At 49.4% G+C, this 15,547-nt stretch overlaps 1 protein-coding gene and 1 pseudogene across 17 annotated transcripts in view; one reads left to right on the top strand and one right to left on the bottom strand.

The window, feature by feature from the left end:
- Positions 1-15,547, top strand: part of LOC135914190 (gastrula zinc finger protein XlCGF52.1-like) — a 200,387-nt gene that overhangs the window by 146,212 nt on the left and 38,628 nt on the right. For 3 of the 17 annotated variants that reach the window (XR_011512881.1, XR_011512882.1, XR_011512876.1), the window contains one exon: positions 12-2,182. The exons of 13 other annotated variants lie outside the window; for them this stretch is intronic. The gene's annotated coding sequence lies outside the window, so the exon portion shown is untranslated. Of the gene's footprint in view, positions 1-11; positions 2,183-15,547 lie in introns of those variants that run through there. One more of the 17 variants, XR_011512878.1, reaches the window with a different exon arrangement.
- LOC135915581 (tigger transposable element-derived protein 4-like) lies at positions 242-4,735 on the bottom strand (annotated as a pseudogene).

Here is a 15,547-nt window from a genome sequence, read left to right as displayed (position 1 = left end):
GTTCCTGGCAGGTACAACAAGGGTCACATTGGAAAGAGGCATTCCATTGAACGGGCTTTTGGACTCTGGAAGAGGCGTTTTCCATGCCTCAGGACAAAGCTGGAAACGCTGACAGCGGACGGTTGCAATTATCACCGCATGTGCTGCACTGCACAACATTGCTTGCACTTTGCGGGAACCCATCCCTAATGGCGATGAACCAGAGCCTGAAGATGCAGGTGTGAAATTGTATGAACCTGACTCACTTCTCGGTACCCAACATCGAAGGCACCTTGTCCAGCGTTGCTTCACAAGTGCCCAAAGTGAAGATGACAGCGATGTGGACACTGCGTAGAGGCACGCGCCGGACGACCATTGCGGGTTCGAGCACTCCAAGCTGCCATGTATACAGCACCGCGTCAGCACCTGCTCCGGCACGCTCCGTGTGCCGACGCGACACTGCGTGCATACGCGCCCCTCTGGCCCCAGGTAGGGGAAAGTGAGACCGCGCCCGGAGCAAAGGAGACCCTAGGCGTGATACTCGAGAAAGAAGAAATAACATTCATTAAGCTGGGATTCGATACAAACACCATTCGCCGGTGGCCACTAATGGCGCACTGCGATAGAGAACAAAGAACCGAGCACTGAGAAGCTGCTTATCCTTTGGTCAGCGCCTGTCATCGCGCGCCCCACAACAAAGAAAATGGAAATAGAAAGAAACGACAGACGGGGGCATGATCGGAAGACGCTGCCTCAAGGCATCTAGACGACGGAGAGTGCGCGCACCTGCCGAACAGAAGTAACCATCGGTCGGTGGCGGACAAAGGAGGCCACCGCTGGCAGAGAGGAACACATACGCACCTTCAGACGCCCCGATGTGGTCTCCTCGAGCCTTGTCTAGCGCTTGCGTACCCAGAGCGCACACAGGCAGGGCCCGAATCCCGCCAAAATGTCGGCCAATGGGTGAAGCCCGTTGACCATCCCGTGGGCGGGATGGCAGCAGAGCGACAGTGTTTTATGACCCGCTGTCACCTCTTCCAGGCAAGGGGAAGAGGGACACGGAGCCCCTGGAAAGGCAATGCAACGACTCCACACAACCACCGCGAGAGCCCGAAACCCCACATCCCTCCCCCCTTAAATGCCCCCTACCAATGCAAGGCTTGGCTCCACTGCCAGCCCAAAAAGAAAACAATGAACAAAGAAATAGTCATTACAATGCAATACCGGAGCTATCCATTGGCAGCTAGAACTTAAGATCACCAGCCTCCAGAAAATAAATTTAAAAAGAAACATCACTGGCAGAAAAGCAAGCCATTAGGATAAATCAAATAGGGAGGTCTGAGGTAAACAACAGCAACAAAAAAAGTGTACACGAACCCACGCTTTAACTTGAACATGCACAATAAGAGTAACAATAAAAGACAAACTCTTAGAGACATAAAGATATTCGGACAAAAACGAACAAGGCAAATTAAAACGTTGGCCTATACCATCAATCAAAACAGAATACAATAAAATAAATGGTTCAAAGACGTACAAAGAATGCCCACGTGAAAAATCTTCGGGGAGTCCAAACGCCAAGGCCACATGCCATGCGTGTGACTTCAAGCCACTTTAACAACGTCCAGCAACGGCCATGATCTGCACCAATCGTCGTGGCTGCACCACCCGATCCACAGCCCCGCCGTCGCCAGGCCTCCATCCAGGTCGACATCGCCCATTGGCGCAACACGGCAGTGAAAAAACGCACGCGAAACTTTCTGGGAACACAAAACACATAGATACGAAGAAATTAACATAAAAGCAAAACAAAATGAACCCAAGGAAACGTACACAAAATCAAAACGAAGACGGCTAGGTAAAACACAGAGAAACAAGTAGCCTAACGAAGAAACACAAGGACAGAGAAAGACAGAGAACAGCCTGCCTGATTTCAGCGAAGTGGATCGCTGATTGCGTTTTGAAGAGAAATGGATGGCTGATCCAAAGTTGGGGACTCTCATGGGCAAGCCTCGTCTCAGTATAAATGGTTACTCCGTCTGAGTTCAGCTGGACGCAGTAAACATGGTCTTCACTAGCGCGATGACATAGGACTTTGACGCTAGCGGAAATTCCTTCCATGGATGCACACTGTCTATCCGCGACACCAATGAAAATATATTTCGACTACACGATGTCTATGTAATAAACAGACGTGGAAGCTTCGGCGATACACAAGAAGTCGCTCCACACAGGTTCAAGTCGCAGAGATAATCAGTTTTAAAGAAAAACTTGGCACTCTGATGACTGTGCAATACTTGTCGGAGTGGCGTTAAATCGCATTTCTGTGGCGCCGGGGGTTACAACCTTGAACGCAGTTCCCACATTGCAGTGTTAGCGGGTGGCACGCGATCTTCATTGGCCGAGCTCGTTGTGACCCCGCAGAGCGAACCTACCTGGGGCAACAGCGACACACGCTGTATCCGGCCCGCACGCCCGTTGCAATACCAGCAATGTTACGGTGCTCCGCCTCCCTGAGGCCGTTGAACGACTATGTACAATTATTTACAAAACTGGTGACTCTGCGGTCTCGTCGGCGCTCTTCACGCCGTTAAAAAAATAGAAAAAAGATGCTTCCGACACCCTAGTGGGGGTGGTTGGTTTCGTTCCCCCGGCTGGCTTTCACCCCGGTTTGTCCTCCCCGTCATCGTTGCGGGGGAGCGTACCCTTCTGCGCGCGTGACGGTGGGATGTCCGGGGCGCTTGCTTCTTCGCAGAGCGGGCTCGTTTTGTGGCCTTTGTCTTCGCTCGGCTATTACACTGCCAGTTTCACCCCTCAATTGATGGTGCAGAAGGCATCACCACTAACCGGTCTGCCTGAACGGAGATATTCGGCAACACAGGGCATAATAATAATGCATCAACTATCGCAGCTTGAGTGAGGAAATGCGCACATCAACTGAGAACTGCTGGGCAGGCCACTGAGCCACGCCAACAATAGCAAAACGCGTATACAGTGCAGTCCACTTAAAACGATATCGAGAAAAATGAAAAATATTATCATTATAAACGATGATCGTTATATCTTGACAGCAGTTATTAAAAAAAATAAAGAAACGCGGAACGTACCTTTGCAGCTCCGAACTCGAATTCGCCACTTGCTCTAAAGAATAGAAGATGTAGAAAGTAGGCTGCGAAAAACAAACTTTATTTCTAGCGCCAATGACCGTGACAAGTGTTGGGCCCGCCGAAATCTGCACTTGCTCTTGCGGCAGCTTCAGCTTCACAACCGCGATGTGCATGGATTCCAGCTGCTGCATGAACACTGGCAGCAATCCTTTAGCATGCAGAAAATCAATTAAGGAGTCAATCGAGCTCGGGGTCAAGGAGCCACTGTCAATCTCGTTGTCACTGTCCCTGCTGCCGTCCCCACCGTCGCACAACTTTGCTGTCTGTCGAGACAGCACATCTTCGGCGATCACATTGTCGGTGACTTCATCGCAGAACGAGGCAGCACTGTCTGCAGTCAAAAACTCCATCGACGCACCACCTGTGTCATCAGTAGGAACGAGCTCCCAGAGCTCGGTTATTTCAGCGGCTTCCACCGTGTTGGTCTCAGTGGGTTGAAGAAGGTCGTCCTGACGCACAAAGCCCGCCTTTTTGAAGCAGTTGTATATGGTTTACTGCTTTAATTCATACCACGCACCATAAATGAAGCGCACGGCTTTCAAAAGGCTGATCTGCAGGTCAGGGGGCCTGTCTACATGGCCCGACGTCCCAGAAGCTGCGCGGTCAATGGCTAAAATTATCCACTCGAGCATGCGCCAGTGATACAGGACTTCAAAGTTGGCGATCACACCGACGTCCAACGGCTGCAGGCCTACCTCAGTATTCGGAGGCAGAAACATCAATTCGACAGATGTTATCTTCGGGCTAACGCTGTGTGCGCTACAGTTGTCAAGTAGCAACACTACCTTTCTTCCTTGGCCTTCAATTATACTGTCCAACTCGAGCAGCCATTCTTCGAACAGGTCGCGGGTCATCCGCGCCTTCTTATTGCTACGATAGCGGGCCGGGATGTCTGATTCCTAAAGCACGTTGGCTTCTTTGATTGCCCAATCATAAAAGGCTTGAGACGATGGATCCCGTCCATGCTAACGCACAGTAACACGGTCACCCTAAGTTTCGAGTGCTTCCCGCCTGGGCATCGATCTCCTTTAAGAGCATGAGTCTTCGACGGCAACATGTGAAAAAACAGCAGTTTCGTTGCAATTATATATGTCCTCCGCGTAGCGCTTCAGCACGCCGGGCAGCTTTGTCTGCAGCCACTGCTGCTTTGCCTGTATGTCCAAAGACGCCGCTTCCCCTACCACGTTCTTGTAAATGATTCCGTGCCGCTCTTTAAAGCGCTGAATCCAGCCTCCTCCAGGCTCTATATTTGGGCATCCCAGAAGAAAAGTGAAGTTTTTCGCTTTGGTGGCAAGTATTGGCCGACCAATAGGCACATTATGCGGGCGGGTTGTGATGAACTACTGGTAAAGCGCCTCTTCAACATTGGCGTACAAAGGGTCTCTAACCCTTTTCGGCTGATAGGCATGGCCGCTGATAGCTCCTGCCTTCACAATCGCGGTGCTCCCGGTTTTCAAGATGGTTGATATCGTCGACTGGGCAAGCTCATACTTCCTCACGAGGGCGCTCACCTTGAAGCCGCGTTGAGAGTCCTGCAAAATATCCATCTTCGTGTCAAGCGATACAGCTTTGCGCTTTGTCGGCGCCATCTTTGAACTGGGTTGTACCGTTGGTTGCACGCTGCTTTGGTGGCTTCAGCCTGCTATCGCGCTCGCTGAGAGAGAGAGAGACTGAGTAGTGGACGGGTGCCACCGCACCACTTTGCTTGTTGCTTTTTTTTTCTCTTTCGGAGCGACTGTAGCCGACACGCACGAAGCAGCAAGCACCATCTTGTGGCGCGCTGCGCCAACTCAGGTGCTCTCCGGTGTGCGGGCAGGGCGGGACGCGCTGCATGTTAATGGCGGCAGACACGAACTTGCGTAGGTAAACATCGCCTCGTCTCAACATCGTTCGTTTCAGGGAACTAAGCAACGCAAATGTTACGATTATTTGGCACGGAAAACGCCGTCCAGATGGCAAAATTTTGATCGATATCCAATATGCAGTAAATAACCTATCATTATAAATGGGTTTCTTTCCCATAGACCTAATGCATAAAATAATCGAATATTCCAATAATATAATAATATAACAACTGTATATTGTTATAATTGATATACAGTTGCTGACTGATTTTCAGGACTGCAAAAATTCAGACATGCACAATTATTCAGTCTGCTTTGCAGCACCGCCATTATCCCCATAGACCATAATGTATAACAACTGCCGAAAGTTCGGACACCTTGCAACCTCTTGTCTGATTTTTCGGACACTCCTTGAGCCAACTCGATCGAGAGCACCATGCACCGACTGACCGGTGCATGCTTTGACCATAGCCTCCTATATTATAGGAGGATATAGGAGGCTATGCTTCGACTCGCTGAACACCATTATTGTTGTGAACCGAGCCTCCTTGCTGCCCCACGGAGTGGCGCTACTGCAAACCCCGCTCATCATCATCGTTTCTGCCTGGTTCGGTAGAGTCGTTCTACAACAGTTCCGGTTTCAGCTTAGTAAGCCATGTCAAGAAAATCCAGCAGCTGGTTTGTTTCTTCGTGCACGACTCTGTGTGCTGTGTCGAGGTTCCGGTGATCCAACGCGGCATACGGAAACATCGCGTCAAGTGTCTAATGGCGCCGACAGTGCCCGCGCAAACTGCGCTGGGAAATGCCGGCAAGCGGGTGCCAGGAGGCCTAAGTTTTATCGCCTTCTGATGTGCGCCCTACTGACGCGGAAAATGTTCTGCCGAGACCTGCGCAGTGGTTGCATTGCGATGCCGGACACCTTCTCATTTGAGAGTCTCACAGGTGCTGACACTGCTGTACTGACATGCGCAGAACTTGACGATGGCGAGATCATTTGTCAGGTTTCTGTTGCACCGCCGCACGATGACTCAGAGTCAGAAAATGATGGACCACGTGCTACGCTGCCGTCGCATGGAGAGCGTGTACAAGCAGAAACTTATGCTTTCAGTCACCTATAGTGACCGTACGACCCTCTCCGAGATTCAGGCTTATCTGGTTGTGCGCAAACGGAACAGCGTGCTACGACGCATTCATGATTTCTTCAAGCCTATGCCGAACCCGAATAAGTGCGTGGAAATAAAGGATTTCACTTTTTTTTTCTTAATCTGCTTTTTCGGACACCTGTTTGTTCGGACATTTCCGGAGTCCCCGTGAGGTCCAAATAAACGGTCGGCGACTGTATCGTTATATGTGGTATCGTTATAAGTGGACTGCGCTATTCCCAAGCAGTCCGCGCAGTTAGCAGTCGCCAGAATGGTAATGGTTCTAGAGACTCATGGAAATCTGTCGGACTCACCGAATGGTTGAGCACATAAAAGAACGGAAAAGTCAGCTTTCCTGGTACGAATCGGCGAGACCTCCGGGCCCGCATGGTCCACAATCGAGGACGACTGCAGCATCTCGGTGGCCATTTGACTCCGGTGCTCATCCGCGCTTCGGAGCACGGAACTTCAAAGCAGGTGTCCAATACACTTACCATGCTACTTTGACTGAGGCAAGGTATGACAGAAAGAGCGAGAGGAAAATCAGCGAATTCAGCACACGGGGGAGAGACATGGCTCGGTTAACAAATCGTGTTCGCAACGCAACTTCACCAATGCAGCAGCCCGGATACTTGGAGACCAGAGGCTGATTAGGCCCCTGGCCCCACTTTAGGCACCAATTTGTGGTCTCCCCACGCTCACGGCGCGCACGCTCTGACGTAGCGCGCGCCGGACGACCTCTGTGGGTTCGAGCACTCCGAGCTGCCTGTTCCGGCCCGCTCCGTGTGCTGATGTGCCGCTGCGCGCATACGCGCCGTGCCGTTTCCTTTTTTTTTTGTTCTTTCGAAAGTAGTCCTATTAGGGTTATTATAATTACACGAAGGTATTTCGCCCACGTCAGCAGCAGTCCTTGAGATGGTTATTCTGGCGGCTAGCTTCCCACGCTATGCGTGCCGCCCTCGCACCTGTTTAAGCTATTCCTAGACGCTAGAGTTATACTATGTCCGCGCGACCTTGAGCGATCGGAAAGCGCGTTTTCCCCTCTTGGCCGGCGGAGAAGGGAGACTTTGTTCCGGCCGCAGAGCTTTCCACGTCTCAGTAAGGTGCGTGGTGGTGGTCTCGTGCGGACGATGCCCTCTCGATGAGCGCATATTTCCCCCCTCATCTTTTAAGAGGTTCAATACTTACAAGCATTTGTCTCGCAAACCATATTTATTTCAAGGGAATTTTCCATGTCTCAATAATTTCTCTCGTCGTATTCGAGTGCTGATTGCCGTGTTAAAGTTTGTTAACGATGCTTCACGTAATTAAGCCTAAGTTAGGTTTCTGGCACCCAACAACGAAAACACGAAGAACGGACGTCCTGTTCACTAGACTAAGAATAGGACACACGTTTGGCACTCATAACTTTCTCCTGACTGGTAACGAGCCTCCAACCTGTGGTAGATGCGGCAACAGGCTTTCTGTCCTCCACGTCTTCCTGGAGTGCCGGGAAGCCGAAAGAGACAGGAGGAAACATTTTCCTCTTGCATACAGCCATCACGTCCCTCTGCATCCGGCCATGTTTCTTGGTGTAGAACCGCTTTTTAAGACCAAAGAAGCCCCGCAGGGGCGTCTGCGTCAGCAGGCGTTTGGTGTGTTGCGACACCACGGACCCGAGCACACGAGGGTTGGACCCTCCCGCGTGTAGCCGTGCGCGGCTTAGCCGTGTCCGGGGAAAAGGGGATCCTGGAGGTTGAGCCAATGCCGGGTGTTTGGACCTTTACGGCCCCTCGGCGGCGGCAACACACCCCTTTGGCCTCGGCTTCACGTAGACGGCACCCCCGGAGTGACCCACCCGGGGGAAATCGGTAGTCGCCTTTTCCTGTCCTCCTCTCCAATCTTCGTCTTTCTCTCTCGTCTTTTTCATCTTTCCTGTCTTCTCATTACTTCTCCTCACTTCCTAGTTTCCCGGCGGCAAGGGTTAACCTTGTGTAGCTAGCCAGCCTTGGTTATGCTGTATTTGGTTATAGCAGCGATGTACGGCTGGCGTTGGCAGGGTTTCTCTAGCAGGAACTCCTGTCACGTCCCCCTGTTGGGCTCCATGGTGGGTGGTCGGCATCGCGGCCGAAAACCCAATATTACTTATGGAACATGCTTTTCCTAAACTACCTGATCGCCCTCAGAAACGAGGGCGCACCGAAGAAGTTTTTCAGTTTTTCGGACAACAAGTCCAGAACTATCCTAGATACCATGTTATTCACTCGGAAAACCCAGACAAACTAGTGCGCAACATTTCACCGTTCCTTGTTTCGAAGTCTTTAACTGAAGTTTTTGGAACAGGATATAAGGCATCGAGAATGACAAGTGGTGATCTTCTTTTGGAGCTCCACGATAAGAAGCAGTACGAGAAACTGCCGAAACTTGTCTCATTTGGGGAGACCCAAATAACAGTATCCCCGCACCGTACCATGAACACTACCCGAGGCGTTGTCTCGGACGATGACATGCTAGAGCTCACTGAAGCTGAACTCTTGGAGGGCTTCAGTGAACAGAATGTAATAAATGTTAAGCGAATTAAGATCAGGCGAGACGGTAAAGAGATCAACACGAAACACCTGATACTCACGTTCGGTTCAAGTGTCCTCCCCGAGTCCATCGAGGCCGGTTATATCAAACTTCGTGTTAGGCCATACGTGCCAAATCCTCTCAGATGCTTTAAGTGCCAAAGGTTCGGCCACAGTTCACAGAACTGTCGAGGCCGGCTGACATGTGCCAAGTGTAGTGACACTGAACATTCCTCCGAAACATGCCATAAGACTCCACATTGTGTCAACTGTGATGGCGAGCACGCCGCATACTCGCGCGCCTGCCCGTCCTGGAAAAGAGAAAAAGAGATTGTCACAATCAAAGTCAAAGAAAATATATCTTTCAAGGAGGCACGTAGGCGGGTGTCATACCTGTCTAAGAGCAGCTTTGCCGATGTGGCGCGTAAGGGGGCAGCGTCGCAACGGCCTCCGGCGGCTGTCAGACCCACAGGCAGTGAGTCGGCAGTTACGCCATCTGCCCCCGCGGCGGTTGCAGCTAGCGCTGCTCCGTCAACTGAGGAGAAGGGACCATCCACCCCAAAGGTGGGTGCAGCCGAGGCTGCCCCAACCTCCGAGGCCCCTTCCAGCGCTGGCAACGTCCAGCGCAGCCAAATCCCTCAGGGAACCCCATCGACCTCCGGGCTGGTGGGCGCAGGGGTCTTGCCCTCCAAGGCGGGACTCCCTCTGAAAACCTCTCGCTCGCAAGAGCGCTTGTCCGGCGCCTCACACGAGGCAATGGACACTACACCTGACCCCAAGGCGCACCAAACGCCTAAGGAGCGTCGAGAATCACTCGAACGCTTCAGAAAGAACAAAACACCTATTACAGGGCCTCGAAAGGGCTCTGTAATATAAGGCATCCACTCCGTTTCCGTAAACACAGCACCAATTTACCTTAAAGATGGATACACAAATCATTCAATGGAACATCAGAGGTCTCCTTAGAAACCTTGATGATGTTCAAGAACTCATCCACAAACACAATCCAAAAGTGCTGTGTTTACAGGAGACACACTTAAAATCTACACACACAAACTTTCTCCGAAAGCACGTTACGTTTCGCAAAGACCGCGAAGATGCTGTCACAGCATCTGGCGGCGTAGCTATTATTGCTGACCAAAGTGTAGCGTGTCAGCATCTAAAGCTCCAAACGGCCCTTGAGGCCGTGGCCGTTCGAGCCATACGTTTAAATAAACTAATTACCATCTGCTCTTTGTACATACCACCACATTATCAGCTTCACAGACGCGATTTAGAATCATTATTAGATGAGCTCCCAGAACCCTATATGATTCTCGGTGATTTTAACGCACACAGTAGTTTGTGGGGCGATCCACGCTGTGATGCGCGAGGTCGCGTCATTGAACAGATGCTTTTCTCTTCTGGAGCATGCCTCTTGAATACAAAGGAGCCCACATATTTTAACCTAGCCAACAAGTCATACTCTGCCATAGATCTTAGCATTTTATCGCCGACGCTTTTACCCTATTTTAAATTTAATGTACTTAACAACCCGTATGGGAGTGACCACTTCCCAATAATCCTAACCACTCCGAAACAAGATCAACTTCCCCCGCAGGTCCCTCGGTGGAAGATTGACTCAGCCGATTGGGAACGGTACCAAACTCTTACTCACATGACGTGGACTGAGATGTCTGGTATAGCCATAGATGATGCAGTTGCGTATTTTACAGCTTTTATACTGGATGCCGCCTGTAAATGTATTACGCAAACGAGCGGCATGGGTTCCAAGCGGCGTGTTCCCTGGTGGAATGATGCATGCAGGCAAGCACGGAGGAACCAGAACAAAGCGTGGGCCATATTTCGCGATTCTCCAACAGCAGAAAACCTAGAAAACTTTAAACATATCAAATCACAGGCAAGGAGAACGCGCCGACAAGCAAGACGAGAGAGTTGGGCGAAGTATATAGCAAGCATCAACTCGTACACAGATGAGAGCAAAGTATGGAATAGAGTGAAGAAAGTTAATGGGCAACAAACGTATTCCTTACCTCTAGTAAATAGCCACGGAGAAAGCCTTGAAGACCAAGCCAACTTTCTCGGTGCACATTTTGAATACATATCGAGCTCTTCACACTACTCCGAAACCTTCCTAAAATACAAAACACAAATAGAACAGCAAAAATTAGAAAGGAAATCTGATAAAAGTGCTGCGTACAACGATCCATTCTGTATAGCAGAACTGCAGGCAGCACTAAACTGTTGTAATACATCCGCCCCAGGTTCAGACCGCGTAATATATGAGATGTTAAAACAACTACCATCCGAAACACAGAAAACCCTCCTTTACCTATACAACGTTATTTGGTCTTCCGGCGAGATCCCCTCTGTTTGGAAGGAGGCTATTGTAATTCCAATCCTAAAACCCGGAAAGGATCCTTCCTCGGTATCGAGTTACAGGCCTATAGCACTAACAAGTTGCCTCTGCAAAGTATTCGAAAAAATGATTAACTGTCGCCTACTGCACTTCCTAGAATCAAACAAATTGCTGGACCCATACCAGTGCGGGTTTCGGGAGGGTCGATCCACTACTGACCATCTCATACGTATCGAGGCACGTATCCGTGAAGCTTTTGTCCATAAGCAGTTTTTCTTATCAGTATTCTTAGATATGGAGAAAGCCTATGATACAACGTGGCGGCTTGGTATTTTGAGAGACCTCTCACAGTTAGGTGTACACGGAAATATGTTCAATGTTATCGAAAGTTATCTGTCGAATCGGACATTCCGTGTTCGAGTGGGCACTGTTCTGTCACAGAAATTTGTACAGGAAACTGGAGTGCCGCAGGGCGGGGTGCTCAGCTGCACGCTCTTTATAGTAAAAATGAATTCCCTTCGTCTACACATACCACATAACATCTTCTATTCAACGTATGTTGACGATGTGCAGATAGGTTTTCAATCAAGTTCTCTTGCTATCTGTGAGCGACAGATCCAGCTTTGTCTTAACAGGGTCTCCAAATGGGCTGATGTGAACGGGTTCAGACTGAACCCACAAAAAAGCACCTGTGTCATTTTCTCTAGAAAAAGAGGCCTGCACCCTGATCCTGAAATTGTGTTGCATGATGAGCGTCTGCCTGTAAACAAGGAACATAAATTTTTAGGCATAATTTTAGACGCGAAACTAACCTTTGTAAAGCACATAAAATATCTTAAAGACAAGTGCATGAAAACAATGAATATCTTAAAGGTGCTCTCACGCACAACCTGGGGCAGTGATAGAAAATGCCTCTTGAACTTGTACAAAAGCCTCATACGCACACGACTAGACTATGGAGCCATAGTTTACCAGTCGGCTACTCCAACTGCTCTAAAGATGCTTAACCCTGTTCACCACTTAGGAATTCGCCTGTCCACAGGCGCCTTTAGAACAAGCCCAGTGGAAAGCCTGTACGTTGAGTCGGATGAGTGGTCACTGCATCTGCAGAGAACATATTCGTCTTTCATGTATTTTCTTAGAGTGAACGCAAACAGTCAGCATCCCGCGTATTACACCGTAAACGATTTGTCCAGTTGCCAACTTTTCCGCAACCGGCCCAGAGTGGCACAGCCTTTCTCCATGCGTGTTAGAGACATGGCTGAAGAAACAAGGGTTCCACTGCTTGAATACCACCTTATGTCCCCTGCTATACGGCCCCCGCCGTGGCAGTGGCAACCAATAGACTGTGATACATCTTTCGTAGCTGTCACAAAGCACGCGCCTGTCGCGCATATACGAATGTACTTCCTCGAATTACAGCACAAATACTCCTCTCCTGAATTCTTTACAGACGCATCGAAGTGTAATTTTGGCGTATCTTACGCAGCGGTCGGTCCATCTTTTTCAGATGCCGGTGTTCTGCACCCTAACACAAGTATTTTCACAGCAGAGGCCTACGCGATATTGGCTGCCGTTAAACACATTAATGAATCTCATATCCCCAAGGCAGTTATATACACAGACTCTTTGAGTGTTGTAAATGCTTTGAAAACTGTCAGGAAATATAAAAACCCTGTAATTCTATCTCTTTACTCAGCCTTATGCAGAACCTATCAGTCCAAACAGCATATCGTCGTATGCTGGGTGCCAGGGCACCGAGAGATAGAGGGAAACGTGTTGGCTGACGAGCTAGCCACATCCGTCAACGCGAACGCCTCCAACACTTCCACGACTGTCCCTGTAAATGACCTCAAGCCCTCAATAAGAAAAAAGCTAAGGGCTTTCTGGCAGTGCTTGTGGGACGAACAAACAGGAAATAAACTACATGTTATCAAGCCGTATCTTGGCAACTGGCCGCCGGTATCAAAGAACCGCCACACAGAAGTAACACTTTGCAGACTCAGGATAGGACACACATACAGCACACACGCATACCTCTTGTCCGGTGGCGATCCACCCATGTGTGATAAATGTGGTGAGCCACTCACTGTGCTTCACATCCTGCTGCAATGCACTGAATTAGACGCTAATAGGAAAAAGCATTTTCCATTACCACACCGTCAACAAATTCCCCTTCATCCTCTTATGATCATAGGTATGGAACCGCTCTTTAAATATCAACACTTGTTCGCATTTTTAAAAGATGTACACAGTTTTCATGTCATATCACCAGGAAATCCGTAGCACGGCCTCTTAACTGAGGTTTCTGCTGCGATAACTGCACTAAAAGAAAGCACCTGCCTCCCAGCCTTTGGGCTCAAAGGCCTGCCCGAGGCTTAGGTGGTATTTCCACATTTTTGCATTTTAGCTCCACGATCACTGATCACGCGTACTAGATCCATAGACATCTATATGTATCACTATCATAATTTTATATTATATATCATTTTACGCTTTTATGATACGGATTGATTTTAGGCCACTTTACAGCCATGTCACATCCCACCATCGCAACTCACAAATCGGCACTTAACACAACATTATCAGTCATGGCGCTCTTTGGCCATACTTGGCCCTTGCGCCACTAAACAATACACATTCATTCATTCATAAGACCAAAGAAGTCCTCGCTTACTTGAAAGATGTTGTGCTACACGTGACAAGCCCAATTATTCCGTAGTGCATCCTCTTTCCAGAGGATACATCTATGATAGTGTTCTTTGTATAGCACATGCCTCTAGGTCCTTGGCTTCAAGGGCTCTGGTGTGGCCCTGCGTCGAGCACTGGAATTCATTGAATCTGAAAGAGCTAGAAAATGGGCTGTGTTCTGTGATTCAAAACCGGCATTACAGTGCACGCAGTCAGTTCTCCGACACGGATGCCATGACCAACTGACATACGAAATCGCGAAACTTTACCATCATGTCCAACAAAAAGGTCACGAGGTCGTTTTTCAATGGGTACCTGGTCATTGTGGAATCAGTGGCAATGATTCCGCCGATAACGCTGCTCGTACAGCACATCATGAAGAGCAGAGCGTTCCAATTCCGCTTTCGAGGACAGACGCCGCTAGGCAGCTTCGACACCTGGCACGCAACCTCACACTGACCGAGTGGAACTCGCCAAATTTACGACTTACACGACTGCATCGACTCAACCCCTCCCTGCAACTACGGCCTCCATTCGGACTTCCTCGACGTGAAACTACGCTTCTCTGTCGCCTTTGGTTAGGAGTTGCCTTCACAAAGGCACACTCTACATTAATTGGAGTGCCTGACAGTGGAGCATGCGAGGTCTGTGGCACGGAAGAAAACATCGACCACCTGCTGTGTCACTGTCCACGATACACCCCTGAGAGACAAGAACTTGCCAAAGCTTTTCAAAAACTGGACAATCGGCCGCTTTCTGTGCAGGTGCTGCTGGAACACCGCCCCCATCGCCCGTCGGCCCATAAAGCGGTGAAGGCACTTTTGTGCTTCTTAAGGACGACGGGCTTGTGCGACCATTTGCGACTATCAATGCAATTTCTGTAAGGCCACACACGTCATCGAACTCACTGCAATTTCCTTCCCTCCTCTCTCTCCCTGTTATCTTTGTTTTCCCCCTTTCCCATTCCCCCTGTGTAGGGTAGCCAACCGGACGTGATTCTGGTTAACCTCCCTGCCTTCTTCTTATCTTTTTCCCTCCTTTTGGTGTGGCAGAAGTGCTGCAGACATTTTAGCATTTCACGTATTTTATATATTGCATCATTCTTTCTCAATGCCTTCTAATGTTCATAGTACACGTCAATAGTCATTCCCATAATTTTATTAACCTACATTTTATGGAATTTGCATCAACACTTTTAGGCTCCTTTACAGCCACGGCACATTAAGATCACAGAACCCATCTGTCCACTGCGAACTTATTGACATCAGCATGGCGCTCTTTGGCCACACCTGGCCCTTGCGCCATTAAACACCAAACATCATCATCATCTCGGCGTAGCTGTATGTTGCGCTTCACAAGCTTTCTAGCGGCAATGGCATTTGGCCTCGTAACTTTTTCTTCTTCTAAAAGACGCTGTTCCCATCTCCAGCAAGTACATGAAACGCTATTGTTTTGGGCGCTTCTGCGACAAGGCAACGTGACCAAAACACGGATGGCAACTTCTCATCATTGAGGAAGTCCAGTTCTCCCACACTATACGTGTGGGCATCTGATGGGCTGTTCACACCAATGTCGACGTTGGTGACGCTTATCGATGAAGAGGCCTCTGGCGAAGAGTTGTCGCTGTCTTTTCTTCTTTTCCCAAGCACGTCTCCATTTGATGTCGTTGATCTTCGCTTCGCAGGCAATTTCTTTGAAAGGTAGGCTGGCGTGTTTGGAAAAATTGTCGGTACCGCGCCTTTAGCCAGGCAAGGACGGCCGCGAGGTATCTCCACAAGCTCTTCATTCACCACGTGGCTGTAGGTACGGATTGCAAACT

The sequence above is a fragment of the Dermacentor albipictus genome, chromosome 3 (assembly GCF_038994185.2).
Source record: "Dermacentor albipictus isolate Rhodes 1998 colony chromosome 3, USDA_Dalb.pri_finalv2, whole genome shotgun sequence".
Taxonomy (NCBI): Eukaryota; Metazoa; Arthropoda; class Arachnida; order Ixodida; family Ixodidae; genus Dermacentor; species Dermacentor albipictus.
Note: the sequence above shows the minus strand (reverse complement) of the source record. Positions and strands in the feature narration are given on the sequence as shown.